Source organism: Pelodiscus sinensis, chromosome 4 (assembly GCF_052426305.1).
Source record: "Pelodiscus sinensis isolate ZL-2025 chromosome 4, ASM5242630v1, whole genome shotgun sequence".
NCBI lineage: Eukaryota > Metazoa > Chordata > Testudines > Trionychidae > Pelodiscus > Pelodiscus sinensis.
Window position 1 is genome coordinate 20,080,008 of NC_143055.1, and position 21,177 is coordinate 20,101,184.

The following is a 21,177-nucleotide window of genomic DNA, read 5'->3' on the forward strand; positions in this document are numbered from 1 at the left end:
TCCTTCCATAAAGCCTACAAAAAAAAAACCCTCTTCTGTACAAGGTCACACTTTAGTTTTCCAATTATTTCAGTGTCTATGAATGTTATTTCAATATTATGTTTGAATGCTATGTTTGAGATTGGTACTAATTTTACTTAAAAGAAATTAACCCGTGTATATTATTAAATCTACAAACTTCTTTACATACTCAACAGGTGAGAAGTACTTATCATGGCTCGAAATACACTTGTTTAAGTGATTAAGAGTCTCACTTTTGCATTACATTAAAATATATATTTAGAAAATTAATTACATCTACTTTAAAAAAGATACACACTACACTGATTCATAAACAAAGCTTGAACATGTTTAACTAAACTGGTATTTAATTCGATATTGTGAAAGCAGGGCAAACCCTTATGAGAACACAATAAGGCCTTGTTTATAAACAAACTTGCATCACTTTAACTAAAGGTATACTTTTTATACAATGTATTGAACCTAGTGCAATTGAAGTAGCTCTCTTCAGTTTAATGGTGGCTTATTTTGGTGTCTCATCATGTGTTATTTTACCAATTTGTTAAACTGAAATATGCCCTCTTAACAAGAGTTTCTACAAAGTATATTTTTACCTTTTAACTAAAATACTTTAAAAAAGCACACTCCAGCCAATAAACCATTGTTTACACTAGTACTTCCCGTGGAAAAGCTTTTGTTGTTTAGGGTTATGTTGTGGTTTTTTTAAAAGCACCTGTGAACAACAAAAGCTGTGTCCCTCAATTGCCAGTGTAGATAAAGCATAAAACGTGGAAAAAAAAGTTTGCCAAAAGAAAGGAAATAGCATTCCTTTAGACTGGATGACCAATATAAAAATCTGGTGATTTTTATGAATTGATGCTATGTGGCCTTCTAGTTTATCTCAGTACAGAATACAGGATTAGCCTGCCCTGAGATTGTTAGTAGTCCTAAAGACTACCTACCCATCCTACCATAATTAAAAAACAACTACAGGCAGTCCCCGGGTTACATGGATCCGACTTACATCAGATCCCTACTTACAAACGGGGTGAGGCAACCCCGCACTAGCTGCTTCCCCCCAGCAGATCAGGGAGACGCGAAGCTAGCGCCTTCTCCTCCCAATAGACCAGGGAGACGCAGAGCAGCTTTTCTCAGCAGACACCTCAGCTTGAGAATAAAGGACTGAGGGAAGTGAGGTGTGGGAGAATAAAACTGAGCTCTGGAGAAATGTTTGGCTAGAGTTTCCCCTACAATATGTACCAGTTCCGACTTACAAACAAATTCAACTTAAGAACAAACCTACAGTCCCTATCTTGTACGTAACCCGGGGACTGCCTGTAATAGTTTAGCAGCATCTTAAAGACTAACACAACATGTAGATGGTTTCATAGCCTTGGTGTGTACATTCCACATCTGAAGAAGATGGTTGTACCCAGGAAAGCTATAGTACCATCTACATGTTTTGTTGGTCTTTGAGGTGCTGCAAGACTATTCATTGTTTAAGTTTTTCCAGTTACAGACTAACTCTGCTACCCCCAAAGCTTTTGAACATATCATAATTAACTACAACTTCATCATATGGACCCACAGGAAAGAGACCCTTGAAGAATTTCACAAGGATTTCAACAATTTCCATCTCATCATCAACCTCAGCCTGGACCAGTCCAAACAAGAGATCCACTTTCTTAACACTACAATACAATTACATGACAGACACATTTCCACCACCTTATACCGGAAATCTACTGACTGTTACACTTACCTTCATGCCTCTAGCTTCTATCCAAGACATAATTCTCAATCTATTGTTTACAGCCAAGCCCTAAGATACAGCTGGATTTGCCCCAAACCTACAAACAGAGACAAACACCCATAGGATCTATATAGAGCATTCTTAAAACTGAAATACCCACCCAGAGAAGTGAAAAAAACAGATTGACAGTGCCAGAAGAGTAACCAGACATCAGCTACTTCAAGACAGGCCCAGAAAAGAAAACAGGACACCATTTGTCATCACCTACAGCCCACAACTTAAATTCCTCCTATCCTGGAAAATGACCCCTCACTCTTACAGGCCTGAGGGGACAGGTCAATCCTCACCTACAGATAACCCCCTAACCTAGTGTTTCTTAAACTTTTTAAGACCGAGGAACACCAAACAATTTTTTTTATGGGGAATACTAAGGATTTTTTGTTGAACCAAAAAAAAAAAAAAAAAAAGAGGAGGAGGGAAGAGGGAAGGCGGCGGGGGGGGGGGGGGGGGCAGTTATTGAGAGAAGAAAAGGGTCAGGGGAAAGGTTGTTTTTTTTTTTTTGCTCAAAAGGTTGCCTGCCCCTTTAAGGCTGGCCATTTTGAATTCTGTTCTCCACACTGCGGAACACAGTTTATGAAACACTGTCCTAACCTCAAACAAATTCTTTCCAGTAACCATGCAATACATCTCCATCATACTCATCCAGGAATACAACCCTGCAATCAACTCCAGTGTCAACTTTGTCCACAACATCTATACAAGTGATATAATCACAGGACATAACCAGATAAACCACTACATTAGAGGCTCATTTAACTGCATATCCACTAATGTGATCTATTCCATCAAAGGCCAGCAATGCCCCTCTGCCATGTACATTGGCCAAACTAGACAGTCTCTTACGAGAAAGAATTAATGGACACAAATCAGATATCCAAAAAGACAACACACAGAAACCTGTTGGGGAACATTTTAACTTGCCTGGGCTCTCATTAATAGATCTCAAAGTCACCGTATTGTTTCAGTCCAATTTCACAAGCCAACACCATGAGGAAGCCTTAGAACCTAATTTCATTTACAAGTTTGATTCCTATAACAGAAGTATGAACAAAGACATTGGCCCACTGGATAGCCCACTACGTTCACATCCTAATGATATAAAAAAAAATCCAAACAATGGGTACTTAAGAACAGTTAGTACCTTCTCTATCAGCTTCATATAGCATAGACACGCTAAACTGACTATTTCTTCCCCCCTTTTTTTTTCTTTTCCTTCTTTATCCTTCTCCCCCTTCTCCCCCTCATCTCCTATTTATTTCAAAACTGGGCCTTTAATAACTCCATTCATCTGAAGAAGTGGGTTGTGCTCACAAAAGCTCATGATACCATCTACATGTTTTGTTAATCTCTAAGGTGCTGCAAGACTATTCATTGTTTAAGTTTTCCCAGTTACAGACTAACTCAGCTACCCCTCTGAAGCTCTTTTACCATAATTAAATAAGGCTCTGTATGACACCAAAACACACGTGCCTCAGCTTCACATAACTGAGTGAAGAACTTATTGCTTACCATTTCAGAAACTCCATGGAACCTGACCAGGATCAGAGGTTTAGCAAATCAGCCTTTTTAATTCCATTTTTATTTAGGGTTTCATTTTATTTAGGATTTCATTTTCTAGTTGCTCCCACCAGTTATTTCGGGTTAGCTATCTGTGCAGTGCTGCTTGGATTGGTGGGAATCCTCCTGTGACATTACGTTATACCTCATGTTCTTCACAGTAACATTATGATATGAGTAGCATAATTATGATATGTTTTATGCAAGATGGGAAATTTGAGAGATCACAGGAAGGGTTATGATTTACTGAATATGATTAGTGTATTTGTATGCATCTGTAATTTTTTTGTCTGAAGTAACGATTAACTATGTATCAAGTACAAGTGTGGTTACACCTGGGGCACATCCACCACACAGAATGCAATGAGTGGCTTACTGTGAGGAGAGAACAATATGTCTCAGAAAATGTTTTTCCCCTAAAGTGAAGTATTCCTGGAGATGCTGCAAACAGCCTTTGAGTTATGGCTGCAGGGTAATGTGATCAAGTCACCTAATACTAGACTCTATGATAAAATTACAGAACTTTTCCACAGACCCTGTAAACAGAATTTAGGACTTGTCTACAGAAAAATAGTTTGCAGAAAATTTGGGTGTGAGCATGCATTGGTTAAACCTGAACTAACCTCAGCCTTTTTTTACAACATGGACAAAGCCTTCACACTGATAATCTATGGAACACTATAATACCAAATACAAACCATATCATACCACTATATAAATCCATGGTACGCCTACATCTTGAACAGTGTGCATTTCTAGTTCTCCATCCCCCTCAAAAATATATATAAGAAATGGAAAAAAATACAGAGAAGACTAACAGCTTTAGTCCAACCGAGGTAGGCTCCCCTCCAGGCTTTAACTCAAGTTGTTAAATGTGTTAATGTGTTTTCCCTGCTATTTTAAATTGGGTTGGCTCATCCAAGTTAAGACTATAACTTGTTTCTCATGGAAGATATTCTTAGCATCATGAGTAGAAGACCAGGAATTTGTTGTTCAGGTGAGTGGATGGAGGGAGCTTGTTAAAAACTGTTCCTGTCTGAACATGCTCAACATATTTAAAGGGGCAGTGCACTTCTTTGTTACCCACACACAAAGCCCTCTTGCTCACTCACACACACTCACACTCACATTCCAAAACAACACATACTTGTGCTGTTGTTACTTCTTTCAAGATGTGCTTTTTGAGATGGGTTGATGTGTTTGCAGGTGTACACATACCCCTATCTAAGAACCACTGGTACAACCTACTTGTTTTCAGATCTCCTTACATACTAACTGCTCTTTGAGGCCTCCTACTTACTGTGTAAGGTGTGGGAGGGAGAAGAGGCAGGGTGCTGATGTCAAGGTGTCCCATCTCCCCCGGCATTCCTGTACCCTATCTCCACACAGAAAGAAGGGGATGGAGGGAGCTTGGTAATACAAATCTCTGTCACTCTCACACATTGTATATATGTCTGTCATTCTCACAAACGTGCACTGTCCTTCACTCTCATTTTCTGATACATACGTGGGTGGTGGTTGTTACTATTACTGCTTGCAAAGTGTGTTGTTTTTGGTTTTTGATTGGTCTGTGGATTTCATAATTTTCATTTCTCTCTTATGTGTATATTTAATTCTATATTTAGTTCTAAAATGCCTAACCTGTTGTGGCTGGAGTAATTATTCCTATGGTAATTGCTGCCTAGAAGTGGTGAGCATATCTCTGCAGTCAGGGCTGGATTAACGGGGGGGGGGGGGGAGGGGAGGGGAGGCTAGCTAGGCAGCTGCCCACGGTGCCAACCTATGGGGGCACCTGATTGAAGTAGTAAGGGGAGCCACACGCACGGCGTATGCGCGGCCCCGCCCTCGGACACATGGCTCCCCTTACCACTTCAATCAGGCACCCCCCCATAGGCTGGCGTCCGGGGGCGGGACCACGGCACCCCTTACGATGTCAATCAGGCACTGCGCGCCCGGGGGCGGGGCTACACATGCGCCACACGCCCGCTGCCCAGGGCGCAAGTATGGCTCAGTCCGGCATTGCCTGCAGTCCCTGAGAGAGTCAGAGCAGGAAGTCTCCACATGCTGTCCTTGCCTGCAAACAGCACTACTGCAGCTCCCATTGATCAATAACAGGGAACAGTGCCAATAGAAGCTGTGGGCTCAGTGCCTGTAGATACTCCAATAAATCTGTTAGTCTATAAGGTGCCACAAGACTCATCACTTTTGTAGATGAGGAGTGGCACATGGCATGATGGAGCCATTGCTTTTCAGGAGTGGTGCAGGACCAGGGCAGGAGGAGGCCTGCTTTAATCTCACTGCTCCACCATCCAGAAGCCATCTCAGTTAAACAGTGCCCAGCCAGACCCTGCTTCCTGAACCCCCGTCCCAATCCTGAACCCCCTCCTGTACCCATCCTCCTGCCCCAGACGTGTGTTCCCCTGCACCCAAACTCCTTCCCAGAGCTTGCACCCTGAACCCGCTCTTGGACCCAACCCTAGGCTGAGCCCAGAGAACCTCCCACACTGTGAACCTTTTGGCCCAAAACCAGAGCCTGCACCACAAACCCTATGCTGGGGGGAAGCAGCCTCCACCCACGGCAGGCCCAGGCTCACTGCAGACAGAGGCTGCTTCGTGGCAGCAGTCCCTGTCTGCGGGGGGGTCTGAGCTCCTTGTAGATGGAGGCTGCTCCGCATCCCACGGAGCAGCCTCTGTCTGACTGAAGCTCGAACCTCACCATGGACAGGGGCTGCTGCTGAACCAGCCTATGTCCACGGCCTGCCCAGGCTGCTGTGGACAGTGGCTGCTTCTCTCCCTTTCTCCCCACAGTAGCCTCTATCCATTGGGAGTTTGGACCCCCACAGACAAGGGCTGTTGCCACCCTGTGCTGCTGCCTCTGTGTGTAGAACTGGTTTTTAAACTGGCTCTCCTCGTGGACCGGCTACTGCCTGGCACCCCATGCAGGACGGCAGGGGGACTCCTCAGGAGTGGGGCTGGGAGCACACTGGCTGCCAGCCCCACCCTTGGAGATTATAGAATAATCGAGTAACTGATAAGAATTCATGCGGCTACTCGACTATTCAATTGCCCCATATCTAACATCTCTACTGTAGGCAGCCTGCTGCCCTGCCAGCCCCACAGGGCTCCCTTCTGCTGGCCCTCAACTGGGACTTTCTGGTCCTGCAGTATCTGTGCCAGACCATGGATGTTGCTGGACCAGAGTTTCAGTTCAGAGAGTTTTAACCTAATAATATATATATATATAATGAAATATATTGTACTTTGTGATAAAGTTGTAGAAGTTGTCAGTACTTCCTAACCATTCAGGTCTTACCTCCTGATGCATAGGTTCTGCTGCATAGGTTCTGCTGTGATGGGCACTTCTTGTCTCCTCTTCCTTTGAACCTCTGCTTGCTCAAGCCTCATATTTCTTCCACTCTCTATTTTCATTTGCCCAATGGCCTCTCACTTGTATGCCATTAGATTTGCCCATCTTAGTCTGATGGTGCCTTTTGTCTCATGCCACCTTCACTTGACACTCTCACCCAAATATAACACTTTCCCTCTCCATTTGCCTTTTGCTCCAAGCCCTCCAGCTTCCTGCCTCACACTTCCAAATGACCTTTCAGGATGGTCTCTGTCCCTGTCTCAGGATGGTGTGATTAAAATCACCATTTGTTAAATCATGATTTAAATCAGCAAATAGGACATCTTGATTAAAATAATCTATGTTATTCTTGTTTTGCAAGTATATTTGCTATTTTCATAAACAGAAGTTAATTCTACTTGGTTGGTATGCTTTGATACTTGTTTATAACAAATATAAGGAGACATTTATTTGAACAATTGTATAGCTTACCATTGTTCTGATTCTTAATATTTTACGTTTTTGTTAGAATATGATGAATGATATTTCTTATTTATGAGATGATTAATTTTGTGTCAAGCTGCATTTTGATGAACATAGGAATTCAATTCAAATTCATTAAAATTGTACTTTTACAACTTGTTACTTAAAACTAAATTAAATCATGCTAACTACAGAAGAAAAATATCAAAACATGTTTTGCCTTTAAATTGATGGATATATTAAACAAAATAAGTATTATCTATTGCTAGAGACTTGAACTGACTTTAGAACTAGTAAATCTCCCTCTCACTCCTAGGTTTTATTCATAGACTGCTTTTTCAATCCTAATTGGTTCCTTAACTTCTAAAAAACTAAAATGAAGAAAATATTCTCCCAGCATCTCTAGAAGAGTCTCTTGCTTTTAAAAGCCAGCTAGGCAGAGCATCAGACTGCCTTTGGGTGCTTCATTTAAAACGTGGCTTCAAAAGGTGTAATAGTTTTTGTACCTCATGTTAAGGATATTAATGCTCATAGGAAGTTGAGCCCTGAACTCATGCTACTATGACTGTATTTGATTTTAAATAAAGTTTACCTTTAAAAAGTATTTGGTTTAAATAAATGCTGTTTTAAATCGAAAAACTATAGCCCTAACTCTGTCTGCTCAAGATCCCCCTCGCCCCCGTTACTTGGAGAACTTGCTGTCCCTGGTAACCTGAGAGAACCCTTTGCCGCCCCACCCTCGCACCCGGGCCCCAACGGCTACCGCAAACCCCAGCCTCACAACCCCTCAGTCCCCTCCAGTCTGCGCATGCGTATCATAGCTCCTCACGGGTGGAGGATGGGCACACTCCCGAAGCGGAGGTCTTATGAGCTGCCCACCGCGCTCTTGTGAAGCGTTGAAGCAAAAAGGAAACTACAACTGCCGGCAAGCAACGCGAAGCGGCCCTAGTTGGTAGGCGGTGGCGGACTGGCAGCGATGCATCCTGGGAGCTGTAGTTCTCGATTCTGCATTGTCTCGCTCCTCTCTGGTCAGGAACCCAACCGCCACCCCTGCCGGGTGAGTGACTGGCAGCTCCCTGCAGCCAGTGGCTGAGATGCTGGGAGGTGGAGACAGGCTCCCGTCGCCCCGGTGACCGGTGGCGAGCTGGTGACTCAGTGAGGAGTTGGAGCCTGGGGGACAGAGGTGAGCGAGTGGGTCTTGGAGGGGCGCTGTGTGCGCTGCCGGCCCGGGACCCGACACGGGAAGGGGAGGTCGTGAAGGAGTAAAATGGGGAAGGGGCGAGACCTGAGGGGAGGAGGATAGACCCCGATCCGCCAGGCTGTTGCCTCCCCCTTGGCAGAAGTTAGACTCCCCCGCCCGCGCTGAGCGATGGCGGGGAGCGGTTCCGTTACACTCTGGACTTTGCGGGGCGTGGGGATTTGTTTTGTTGGACTCCGATTTTACCGCTTGCCTTTCAAACGGTCCTAACTGGCCCGGGTGCTGGCCAGCCCCGGCGGCTCCACCCTCCAGGGAGGCTGCTGCTAAGGTGGTTAACATGCAACGCTGCGTCCCGAGTAGCGCGCAACTGTTGCTTGCCTGGGGGCGGGGTGCAGCGAAAGTGCTGCTGGCCCTGAAGAAGCGCGTTCCCAACTTTCCAGCAGCTGCCTGACCCCACTTGCTCTTGTATCTGCGCCCTGTGCATGAATTCACTACCCCCTTCTGAAATGGGGAAACGGGATTCTCTCTACTTTGCAGAGGCACCGAGCGGTTAGTGCTGTGAATGATGCTTCTTTCTTTGGGGACATGATTTATAAACCGAAGTGGCAGCACATTACTGATAATAACACTTTGGCAAATGTTTTACATCCCCTAACTCTCCTTATACCTCTGAGTATGTATGATTCCATTTTTACAGACGGCAAAGGGAGGGAAGTTAGGTTACTTGTCCAAGGTAACATAAGGAGTTGGTAATAGTGGCACGATTTAGACTCCCAGTTAATTACAAAAAATTATGAATATATTTATTCCTGAAAGGATACTCTCCTTTGGGTATTAGTCCATCTAAAGATATTTCTGATATAATTGGTTCTCTTTCTTCCTCTTCTAGTTTACCTGAACTCTTTCCTGATATGAATACTGGAGTGAGTCGATTTGTGATTTGTGAGCTGTGTGCCCACAAAACGGATGCTATTCTTTTCATAGGGTTAGATAACTGATTGCTTTTTAAATTCATCCTCATGACTGCTTCATTCATAGTTTTTGGTTTACAAGATAATTTTAAACTTTCTTCTATAACACTGAAGCTTGAATACTTTTGAGTCTTCTCTCAGGCTATATCTAAACTGGAAATATTTGACAATGAAAACTCTGTCAACACTCATAGGTAGCTAAAAAGAAACTTTACAAATCATGTTTACACTGCCACCCTCTGCCACATTGTTAGCTCCCCTCCCTGTCCACAGAAAGAACAAAGCAATATGAGTATGCATCACACTGTGCCTAGTGTCCCTTTCAGTCGCTAAGCACTGTGGAATAACGTAATATAACACGAGGCATTTGAGGAACATGAAAAACTTCCTGTCAGCCACCTCATAGACTCATAGAACCATAGAGCTGGAAGAGACCTCAGAAGGACATCAAGTCCAGCCCCCTGCCCAAGACAGGGCCAATCCCAATTAAATCGACCCAGCCAGGGCTTTGTCAAGCCAAGACTTAAACACCTCTAGGGATGGAGACTCCACTACTTCCCTAGGTAACCCATTCCAGTGCTTCACCACTCTCCTTTTGGAACCTCCCATAAGGAAATTGAAGACTGCTATCAAATCCCCCCTCACTCTTCGCTTTTGCAGACTAAATATACCCAACTCCCTCAGCCTCTCCTCATAGGTCATATGCTCCAGCCCCCTAATCATTTTGGTCGCCCTCCGCTGGACCCTATCCAATGTATTCTTATCCTTCCTGTAATTGGGGGCCCAGAACTGGACACAACACTCCAAATGTGGCCTCACCAGAGCCAAATAAAGAGGAATAATCACTTCTCTGGATCTACTGGCAATGCTCCTCTTAATATGTCATTAGCCTTCTTGGCTACAAGGGCACACTGTTGACTCATATCCAGCTTCTAAAGCACTGTAATCCCCAGGTCCTTTTCTGTAGAACTGCTACTTAGCAAGTTGGTCCCCAGCCTTTAACAATGCTTGGGATTCTTCCATCCCAAGTGCAGGACTCTGCACTTGTCCTTGTTGAACCTCATCAGATTTCTTTTGGCCCAATCCTCCAATTTGTCTAAGTCACTCTGGACTCTATCCCTGCCCTCCAGCATATCTACCTCTCCCCCTAGCTAAGTGTCATCCGCAAACTTGCTGAGGGTGCAATCCATCCCCTCATCCAAGTAATTAATAAAGATGTTGAAGAAAACCGGTCCCAGAACTGACCCTTGAGGCACTCTGCTAGAAATCAACTGCCATCCTGACATTGAGCCGTTGATCACTACCCCTTGGACTCGACCGTCCAGCCAGTTTTCTATCCATTTTACCATCCATTTATCCAATCCACATTCCCTTAACTTGCTGGAAAGAATATTGTGGGAGACCATATCAAAAGCCTTGCTAAAGTCAAGGTATATCACATCCATTGACTTTCCCATATCCACAGAGCCAGTTAGCTCATCATAGAAGCTAATCAGATTGGTCAGGCATGACTTGCCCTTCATGAATCCATGCTGACTATTCCTAATCACTTTCCCCTCTTTCAAGTGCTTCAAAATGGATTCCTTGAGGATCCCCTCCATGATTTTTCCAGGGACTGAGGTAAGACGGACCGGCCTATAGTTCCCTGGATCATACTTCTTCCCTTTCTTAAAGATGGGCACTACATTTGCCTTTTTCCAATCATCTGGGATCTCTCCCGTTCTCCACGACTTTTCAAAGATAATGGCCAAAAGCTCTTCAATGACATTTGCCAACTCCCTCAGTACTCTGGGATGTATTAAGTCCAGACCTCTTAGCTTCCCAGCCCTTCCAGGGTTCCCGGCTTACTTTTGTGCCTCTTGAATGACTGTTGTGTGTGAGAAATCATGGATCCCAGATTTCACTCCCATGTTGTATTCATTGTGCTTAGGACATCACACTTTGCATCAGAGCTACTTATGCACTTAATAGCAGAGGGCAAATACTTGGATGCAGATGACTGTGAGTGCCAGGGGCAGGAGTGAGGGAGCATTGTATTGGGCTGTCACAGAGCAGCTGTGCATAGTAGAGAGTTGCTTTTGGGGTAGGAAAACCAGGGCGGAATAGTGGGATTGTATTGTCATGCAGGTGTGGGATGAATATCAGTGGCTACAGAACTTTCAGGTGTATAAAGCAACCTTCTTGGAGCTGGCCCCTGAACTGCAAGGACACCCAAATGAGAGCTGCTTGCTTGGTAGCGAAGCATGGTGCAATGGCTTTGTTGAAGCTAATGACTCCTGATTGTTACTGTTCAGTTGCAAATGAGCTTGAAGTGGGGAAGTCTACCATTGGAACAACACTTATGCAAGTGTGCAGGGCAATAAATCACATTTTGCTGCGCAGGACTGCGACTGGGAAATGTGGATGACATACTGGATGGCTTTGTTGAAAGGGGCTTTCCAAATTGTGGCGGTGCAATTGATGGCACACACGTCCCCATTAGAGTGCCACCCCACCTTTCCTCAGAGTATATCAATCATAACTAATACTTCTCCTTGGTGCTTCAGGCGCATGTAGATCACTGTGGGCATTTCACAGACATAAATGTGGGGTGGTGTGGAATAAGGATGTTAAGTATCGACTAATTGAATAACGAATAGTCGAAGCATTTTGCATCAGGTATTCGATTAGTCGATAGAGCACCTCCACCTTTGAAGTGTAGCAACAGCACTAGAAGATGGAGCCCGGGGTCAGCGGGGGGGAGTCCCCAGCTGAGCCTGGGCTCCACACAGCACTGTGTCTTTGAAATGCTGCGAGGAGCCAAGCGTCAGACTCCAGCGGTGTTTCAAAGTGGCAGCACTGCATAGAGCCCAGAATCAGCGGGGGAGTCCCCAGCTAATCCAGGGCTCCACGTGACGCTGACGCTTTGAAACACCGCATGCAACTTGGCCGTGGGCTGCAGGCGTCATTTCAAAGTAGCAGCGCCACTTGGAGCCTGGAGTCTGGACCCAGGCTTCAAGCGGCGCTGCCTCTTTGAAGTACCCCCTTCTCTGGGACTCTTGTACATTTCAAAGTTGGAACACTGTGTGGAGTCCAGGGCCAGCGGGGAGTTTAAATGTTTTAAATGTTTAAAATCAGAAGCAGGAAGCCAGCTAAACAACCAGTGGGGTCCTTGGACGACCGCGATTGTAAAGGAACACTCAAAGATGATAAAGTCATGGCGGAGAAGCTAAATGAATTCTTTGCTTCAGTCTTCACGGCTGAGGATATTGGAGTGATTCCCAAACCTGAGCCATTCTTTTAGGGTGACAAATCTGAGGAATTGTCCCAGATTGAGGTATCATTGGAGGAGGTTTTGGAAGAAATTGATAAACTTAACAGTAACAAGTCACCGGGACCAGATGGCATTCACCCAAGAGTTCTGAAAGAACTCAAATGGGAAATTGCGGAACTATTAATTGTGGTTTGTGTCGCAACTTGGTTCGGTGATGTGATGGGAGTCCCCAGGGGTTAAAGCCGACTACCCAGTGAAAACTACTGGATGATGGTGAAACAAATGATTTTTTATTAAACAGAATGGTTCTTTTATCAAAAATCAAGTGACTTTTAAATGAATTTTAAAACAAGCAATTGCCTAATGCTTTTACAGGAGGGGAAAACTGAACCAAACTGCACTTAACTGATTACAGACTTTATGATTATAATTCGATTATATTAAATCACTATCTCTAATTCGCTTAAAGCAGTGCAGCATGGAAGCAAAAAATACAAAAACAAAGCCAATATAATGATAATAAAAACTCCGTCCACAGCCAGCCCCTTTATGGTTATTTTAGGGCAGCTGGTAGAGATAGTCATTAATCTACCTCTGCAACTTAACAACTCCTGGGTTTCTATTTCTAACACTTATACGTGGCCTAAATACAAGACCACTACACAACACAAGATTATACAATGTATACAGTGTGGTTAATAGAACTCAGTTACACTCTACAGAATTACACAGTGAAATTAACACGATTCAAATATTAACTAAACCAATAACTAATATATTTAAGCAATACTTACAAATCCAGCCACGATAACAGCGTAAAGACACACTGGAACTCGGAGCATGCTCAGGACTCGCGCACCCCTATCTTTGACTCGAAGGGTGGGGAGGCAGCCTCAGGGTGATCAATCCTTCAGCCGGGCAAAAAAGACATGTGCCCTCAACACTCGGAACCTCCCTGAACAAAGGGGTTGAGGGTCTTTTATAACATAACCTGATATCTGGTACCTTATAAGGGTCTGTTTCCTGGCCGGACCTGATAGGCTGGTAATGAGGTAATGTGTAATATTGCCCTATAGGATTTTTCATGATGCCCGCCTAATGGCCTCGTGGACAGTTCCGGGTGCGGGCATGGTCAGTGTGCATGACAGTTGCGTCTTATCTCTCTATGCCTACCTCCCTACCTTCAAGGACCAGTCAAGAGAGTCTTATTTATCTCTTGCAGCTGTGCTCTATCTTTTCATGCTCACCTCCCTGTTTTTCGGAGCCTGTAAGTCCCAGGATGGCTGTAAGGTCAAATTCCGTTCACAGAAAGCTGCATTGTGCTTCCCATGCTCCTATGAGGAGCCTAGTGTGGCAGGATGGGCTATACACGAAGGCAATGGTCAGAAAAAGCCGGCTCTACAACAGTTTGTAACCTATCCTATCTAATGATTCCTATCTATTCTGTATCTAATGATTGGAAGATAGCTAATGTGATGCCAATATTTAAAAAGGGCTCTAGAAGAGATCCTGGTAATTACAGACCGGTAAGTCTTATGTTAGTACCGTGCAAATTACTTGAAACTATAGTAAAGAATAAAATTGTCAGACACATGGATTAATACAATTTGTTGGGAAAAAGTCCTGTAAAGAGAAGTCATGCATGAAATCTGCTAGAGTTCTTTGAGGGGGTCAACAAACATATGGACAAGGGGATCCAGTGAATATAGTATACTTAGATTTCCAGAAAGCCTTTGACAAGGTCCCTCATCAAAGGCTCTTAAGTAAAGTAACTCATCATGGGATAAGAGGGATGGTCCTTTCGTGGATTGATAACTGCTTAAAAGACAGGAAACAAATGGTAGGAATAAATGGTAAATTTTCTGAGTGGAGAGCGATAACTAATGGGGTCCCCCAAGTGTCTGTCCTGAGACCCATCCTATTCAACTTATTTATAAATGATCTAGAGAAAGGGGTAAACAGTGAGATTGCAAAATTTGCAGATGATACCAAACTGCTTAAGATAGTTAAGACCAAAGCAGCGTGTGAAGAGCTTCAGAAAGATTTTACCAAACTAAGTGATTGGGCAACAAAATGGAAATCTAATGTTGATAATTGTAAAGTAATGCACATTGGAAAAACTAATCCCAAGTATATATACAATATGATGAGCACTAATTTAGTTCCAACTACTCAAGAGAAAGATCTTGGAGTCACTGTGCATAGTTCACATCCACTCAGTGTGCAGCAGCAGTCAAAAAAGCAAATAGAATGTTAGGAGTCATTAAAAAAGGGATAGAGATTAAGACAGAAAATATCTTATTGCCTCTGTAAAAAACCACGGTACACCAACGTCTTGAATACTGTGTACAAATGTGGTTGCCTCATCTTAAAAAAGTTATATTGACATTGGAAAAGGTTCAGAAAAGGGCAACAAAAATTATTAGGGGTTTTGAATGGGTTCTATATGAAGAGAGAATAAAGGTTTGGACTTTTCAGCTTAGAAAAGAGGAGACTAAGGTGGGACATGGTAAAGGTGTATAAAATCATGACTGATATGGAAAAAGTGAACAAAGAAAAGTTATTTACTTATTCCCATAATTTAAGAACTAGAGGTCACCAAATGAAATTAATAGGCAGCAGGTTTAAAACAAACAAAAGGAAGATTTTCTTCCCTCAGTGGACAGTCAACCTATGGAACTCCTTGCCAGAAGATACAGTGAAGGCTAGAACTTTAACAGGGTTCAAAAAAGAGCTAGAGAGATTTTACCAAACTAAGTGATTGGGCAACAAAATGGCAAATGAAATTGCCATGGAGGTTAGGTCCATCAATGGCTATTAGCCAGGATGGGTAGGAATGCTATCCCTAGTCTCTGTTTCTCTGGAGGTGGGTGACAGGGGAGGGAATCACATGAGGATTACCTGTTTGTGATCCCTTCCTCTGGGGCATCTGGCATTGGCCACTATTGGAAGACAGGATACTGGGCTACATGGACTTTTGGTCTGACCCAGTATGGCCGTTCTTATGTTCTTATTCCATATTTCTTGCTAACATTGTTCACAGCAATAAGCATGTTATGAAGTTTTCTATAGTCTATAACAGTGATACTCAGATCTCAGTGGTTCAAGAGCCTTTTTATTGTAGCACAAGCACTGTTCAGCGTCACACAATGCCAGTGGCAGACCGACTCGGTCCCATCTGGTTTAGCTCGGTTACGCTGCTGCTGCTGTTGCCTTGTGATTCGTGTTTTGCCAAAGCTTCACTAGGCTCTTGCCATTTTGATGCCGGACTATCAGGAGTGCCTTACAATTGGATGCCGGACCACTGGAGTTTTACTGTATTATTACTTTATCAACTACAGTTGGTTAATAATATAGTAAAAGCATCATGACTGATTAATAGCTTTGGTTAATAATTAAACCACTATGTGGTTTAATGTGTGCTTCAGAGAACTGCAGGAGGCACATTAAAGAGTCACCTGTGACTCCTGAACCTCAGTCTGAGTCTAAGCAATACAAACTAGGAATGTGAGTGAGTATTTGAGTGGTCGACTACCTGATAAAGTTGAGTCAACTACTCACATTTCCCCCCCTTGTTGCCTCTGTATCAGAGGCAGCAAGAGGGAGGGGAGAGCAGGAGCCAGTGCTGGGAGGAACTGGCTTAAAGTAAATTCCTCCCAGCACTGTTTCCACAATGCCCCCTGCCCCTCACAATCTGTGCCACTTCTTCTATCAGAAGCAGCAGTGCGGAGGGTGGGGGGCAGGGGAGACCGGTGCCAACGGGGGTTCAGGCATGATTAGCCAATTACCCGCTTCTTAATATACCTAATACAAACTAGGTCACTGATGTATCTTACGTTATTGATGTATACATCATCAACCTGCAGTCCTGGTTGGGTGTCTTCTAAACTTTCCCTCAACATCTACATATGTTAAATAACTGTGGAGATGAAATGCAACTTTGATGTATACCTTTCTCAATGCTGCTATGCTCAGAGTTCAATTAGATTGGAGACAGAAAGCTGCCAATTTAGGCTTTTTATGAATTGCGTATCTAGAAAGTAAGTATTCTTCAAGAATATATATCATCTTGTTGTGTTGGATTTTATCAAATGTCTTTTTATAATCTGCACAGCACATACAAATTTCCTTTTTTGCTTCTGTTGCACACTCAGATAAGGTCTTCAGGGAAAGATAGCCTTCCTCATGTCTGCTCTTGAGCAGAAATAAAATTAATTTCCACTAATTCTCAAGTTATACCTCCACTACTTAATTATATTCTGACAAAGCAGTACCTACCTTCTGATACAGATATAAGCAGCAGGTTTTGCTAACGTGAGATGTTAGTGAACATTCTTATTTAAAAATACTATCTCAATCCAGTTCCCAATAAGCCAGTGTCCACAAAACAAAAACGCCACCATAAGGGGCACCATTATTGTCATTCTCAGAAAAGAGACCAGAGCGCGGAAACCAAATGAATTTCTCACTCCTGAAATAGTCCAGACAGAGACTGGAATTGGTATATTGGCAGTTCAGTGTGAAACAGCTGCTGTCTTTTCTGTACCAATACTTTTCAAAAGAACCAAGTTAATGCATACACATTTAGAGCAAGAATACATACGCATATCATGTATTCTGGGAGTATCCACTCAATTTTTGATGAGGGTCTGCTGGTGTTTATGCTATTACAGTTTCCTTCAGATGTGCAATTTGCCTATAAATATGCCACATTTCAGCGCATTAAAAAAGTTTTAATTTTTGAGCTCTGAGGAGGCATTCCAGGGGAAAGCAATGTGTCTTGTTACTCAACAGAGGCAGTTCTACATTGATTATTCTAAAGCAGGCCTGGGCAAAATACGGGCTGCATCCGGCCCACCAAGCCACTGGATCCGGCCCGCGGAGACAGCGGGGAGCCCCAGGCAGGTTCCCCTACTTGCCCCGCAGGCCCACGCACCATGCAGAAAAGTGGCTGCAGGGCTCCATTTCTGTTTTGAAACTGGAGGGGAGGAGGGAAGTTTTAGGAGCTGCCCCACCCCCAGCACATTCCCATTGGCTGGTTTCTGCCAGAAACCAGTCAATGTGAGCTGCTTGTTAGAATAACAGGCAGCTAAGAAGAATCATGCCTCCTCTCCTGGGCTCAGTTATTCATGAAGCACATGGCCAGGCAAGCAGGCTGGCTGATTGGGAAACATTTTAAGCTTGGCAGGCAGGCAGACTAGTTTGGCAGTAAGTCTTTTGGCCACAGCCTGCTTCTGGCACCCCAGCTCTTTCCTGCCCCAACTCTCTGCCCTTCTCCCACTCAACATACCCAAACCCCCTGTTCCCCCTTACACCTATACCCTCTCCCAGATCTGGCACTCCAATCTCCTGCCCCAGATCACAAATCTCCTCCTATCCTAGGTCACATCCCAAACCCCTGCACTCCAGTCCCCTGCCGTAGGTCACAACCGCCTGCTTCATCCCAACACCCTCCCAGACTCCAGTTTCTCTCCTGCATCCCAGGCCTTTACCCAAAGCTCCCTTCTGCACCCAACCTCCATTCCAGACCCCGCATCTACATTAATATAATGGAAGAGTGTGGCCCTTGACCACTTTCCAAAATCTTGGAGTGGCCCCCCATCAAAAAATTATTGCCCACCCCTGCTTTAGAGTCCTGTCCAGTTCTTGGATAGAAAAAATCTGTAACCAGGAGTAGGGAAGGAAAACACTGTAACAACCAGGGAACACTTTTACCCTCAAACAGTTTTCCCTCTCATCTTCTCTTCCCCTGACAGATGGGCTGATATAATCAATTGCAAGGTTTACAGAGTTTCAGGATGAGCTGAATGTTCAGCGCTATAATCCTAATTTTCGCATACTCCCTTCTGGCCCACTGAATCTACTTCTTATATTAATTTCTGAATATATCTTCTATTTGTATTTGCTCTTTTTTATTGTTAGTTAACAGGAGCAGATGCAGGAAATTAAGTCAAGCATAAAGCACATGAGTGGCGGAAAGGAAATATCACTCATTAGAGAGTTTGAAAAATGGTAAGTAAGCTACAGTGAAATGCAGAAATAGCTGTGTGTGCAAATTTGTAGGAGACAGGTACAGCCCAAGGACAATTGCAACCCCAATCCTGTCTCTGCACTGTGTTGTGCCTTAAATCTCAGAGCAGGTTCATTATAAAGGTAAATAAGAATGTATGCTGTCAGAAAACTTGCAAGCTTTATTTTTGATTCAAAGATCTTACTTTTTGCCTACTAGTTTGTAGTTCTAATAAGGCCAATATGAGGTGTATGAGGCAAATTCTAGCTTTTTCCCTGTTATAAACTAATTTCAGTGGATCTACAATACTGTAGCAGCTGCAGTTAGCCTGTATGTATGCAAGGAAATGTTTCTTTCTATAAAGTGATACAAAGTTTCAAGGTAATAGAACATCATATACAGTCTCATTTACTGAGCTGAAAAAATATTCCAATGTCAATACAATCTGTGAAACGGTTTATCAAATTACAGTAGTGACTTTTTAGTGTTACTACCCCTTAACAGGGATGATGAAAATGTCATAGAATTATACGTTTTTGCAAGGGATCATATTACCATTTATGTTTTTTAAATAGTATTTAATCAATGGGCCTATTTTGTTCCTAACATACATGCATAATCTCCACTATCATTTTGGAAAATTTGAGGGTATTTCCTCTGTCTCCTTTGCAAATCTTGGTGTTCAATGAGTAGTTATTCTGATGGCAACCTTGTTATCATAACCTTATGACAAAATTAATTTAAAAATAATTCAGTGACAGCTATTTTTGTACATATTTTAAATGGATTAAGCACCATTTCTGTTCCAAATAAATAAAACATAGTATACTAATTTAGAAATCATAAGAGTACTGTAATATAATGGAGATAATTAGATGCACATTAGTATTTTAGGAAACTCAAAAGTGTGGCCTAATGGAAGAAGGCTAGTCTTCTTTAAGGCATAGGACTGAGTGTAAGGTAGCCTGGGCTCTATTTTATGCTACTGATTCCTAACAAAGGTTGTGAGAGATTAATTACTATTTGCAAAACACTTCTTAATCTTTGGATTAAGCATCATGTAAATGCGAAGTATTAGTATTTGTTAAAGCTAAATTTATTTTCCTGATTCTTTCAGAGGCTGTGAGTAGCTAGATAATTACTATATTAATACATAATTAACAGAAACTACTCTGCACTGATAAATTACAACTGCTGTCTACAGAGGTTATAAAAACCAGTGCTGTCCCTTTGTCAAAATAAATTAAAAACCAAAAATATAACTAAATAGGTATTTTACATAGTGGTTTGAAGGCTTTCATTTTTAAGAGCTGAGAGTCCTCTAAACAGGGAGCACATTCTGGAGTTGAATCTTCAACTCTGAGTCCATTTTCAATACAGGAGAATTCATTTCTAAGTACCAACCACAAAAGGGTGAAAAATAATCTCTGACAATTTAAATACTACTTTCATTATTAGAGTAGTGAAATAACTAAGATGCTTGAATAGCTATACCTGAGATGCCAATAAATGTTTTTTGTTTTGTAAGGCATTTCAAATTTCACTTGTTGAAAGCACAGGTCACTTGTGGAAAAAAAGTGTGTGTTTGTGTATTTATATACATCACTGTCTATCTTTAAAGTGCTTTACCAATTTTAGTCTAAGTTCATTCAAGCAGATCAAATTATGACTTCAGTGTGAACTGTAACATTGAAATTCTTAGTAATAGAGATGTAGCCATGTTAGTCTGATCTTGCTGAAACAAAAGAAAGGACTATGCAGCACTTTAAAGACTAACAAGATGGTTTATTAGGTGACGAGCTTTTGTGGGCCAGACCCACTTCCTCAGATCTGAAATTCATTGAAATTCTTGACTTTAAAAAAAAATTATCAACTGTTATTATCTCTTTATATAAAAAAGTTTTCCTGCCTCATGACAGAATGACATCATCAGGCTCTCTTGCCATGGGGTTGGCAAGCATAGCGACCATGGGGTGCAGCCCCCTGGTATTTTTATAAAGGTCAGCTATTGCCATTCCAATGTGAATGCACCTGTCACGGATGCTAGTAATTGTTGGTTACTTGCTTAAGGTAAAAAATATCTATTAATGTAGTGTGCTCCATTTGAAACATCTAGGACCTGATTTTTCAAGGTACTTAGTAGTATATAGCATTTTATATGTTCAAAGCACAGCAAATGTTGACTAATGTTGCAGTTGTGAGTGCTCTGCATGCCTGTAAATCACACACTAGGGTGGGGCTGAGAAAAATTGTTTAAAAAAATCAAAATATTTGAATTAATTATATATTTTAAAAAGCCTGCTTGAAATTGACAACTTCTATTAAGACCTAAACTGGTTATAATCTATGAAAAACATTTAAATAAAAAAATCATGCAATGGATATTTGCTGTTAAAGTTTTAAAGAAAATCAAGTCACTGAAGTGGAGAATTGCCCAGTTAAGTACCTGAAACCATAGTTCATTGATGTGCTAATCCAGCTTTTGACAGCAGTAACGTTTTCTTCATGTAGAGAGAGAATTTTTAAAAAAATCAGTTTATTCTGTT

At 42.6% G+C, this 21,177-nt stretch overlaps 1 protein-coding gene and 1 long non-coding RNA gene across 9 annotated transcripts in view; one reads left to right on the forward strand and one right to left on the reverse strand.

The window, feature by feature from the left end:
* Positions 1-8,055, reverse strand: part of LOC106732361 (uncharacterized) — a 94,497-nt gene extending 86,442 nt beyond the window's left edge. For both annotated transcript variants that reach the window (XR_016349388.1, XR_016349387.1), the window contains exon 1: positions 6,684-8,055. This is a non-coding gene — a long non-coding RNA (uncharacterized LOC106732361). The remainder of the gene's footprint in view (positions 1-6,683) is intronic.
* Positions 8,056-8,131: 76 nt separating this feature from the next.
* RGS12 (regulator of G protein signaling 12) overlaps positions 8,132-21,177 on the forward strand; it is a 169,798-nt gene continuing 156,752 nt past the window's right edge. For 6 of the 7 annotated variants that reach the window (XM_014576072.4, XM_075930830.2, XM_075930831.2 and 3 more), the window contains exon 1: positions 8,246-8,382. The gene's annotated coding sequence lies outside the window, so the exon portion shown is untranslated. Of the gene's footprint in view, positions 8,383-21,177 lie in introns of all 7 variants that reach the window. The other variant, XM_075930829.2, reaches the window with a different exon arrangement.